This window comes from Aplysia californica, unplaced genomic scaffold, assembly GCF_000002075.1.
Source record: "Aplysia californica isolate F4 #8 unplaced genomic scaffold, AplCal3.0 scaffold00119, whole genome shotgun sequence".
In the NCBI taxonomy this organism is placed as follows: Eukaryota; Metazoa; Mollusca; class Gastropoda; order Aplysiida; family Aplysiidae; genus Aplysia; species Aplysia californica.
Window position 1 is genome coordinate 1307973 of NW_004797389.1, and position 1083 is coordinate 1309055.

The window sequence follows — 1083 nt, forward strand, 5'->3', positions numbered from 1 at the left end:
CCCCACTCTCTCTCTCACTCACTCACTCGCAATAACCACCTTCAGCGAACGATAAGCAAACGGCAAACCAAAACACAAGAGGCCACACATTTTCCCCACCCTGCATAGCTCACTTCGCAAAAGCCTAGATTAACTTACATAAACACATTCCTTACCTCGCCCTAATAAATAATTAACTCACCTTCCTCGTTCACCTGACGATTGTAGATTCCCAGTATGAAGGCAATGAAGGTTTGATCTTGGGCTCGCCTTGGTGCTCCACACCTTACCTCATCGGAAATTCCCAGCCTGGCCTCTCTGCCTCTTCTTCTGACCGAGGCGGAATAAGAAATGAGCAGCGGTCACGCAATGTTCCCAGTCCCACTCCGACTATTTCAAATATCGCCTACATTGAAAGAAAAGAAAATTGGTGAAATGATATAGGTTTAACGCCCTTGTCAATAGTATTTATTGTTTTATTTAAGAGGCAGGGCCTTCGAGTATAACGTCGGTCTCTGAAAGGACTGGGCCAAAATGGGAAATTCGTGTAAAGTGTCTTTCCCAAGGACACAACGTCGGGCCGAGTGAGTTGAGGCTCCAATGCCTGAATCCGCAATACAACTGGGCCACCGAAGCCACGACACAGAATCATAAATGATTAATAATATCATATCAGGTATAGTGCACTAACACTAATGATAAATGATTAATATCGTGTCTTGTGTAGTGCATATCCCCATTCAACGTTTTTCAGTCTATGATTATTGCCCCAGCAGATTCTAGAACACGCAGAAACTTTCTCGGCTTCCATAGAAGCAAACAGTGCAAGCAGCCAATTAAACGTTCAGACACTAACAAACTGTCACAATCTTTCACTGTCTATAGCTGGGCACCCCTTCCCACCTTGGTGAAGTTAGGACAATTCGTGTGAAGTGCATTTCCCAATGATATAATGTTGGGAACACTGAAGGGTTCGAACCCACGACCTTTCGATTGAAAGACAAACAACCTAACCACTAGACCACCGACATTATTTCAAATTGCGTTTTTGTGTTAAACAATTAGGCCTACGTCATCCTTTTTTTTTTCTTTTCTTTTCTTTTC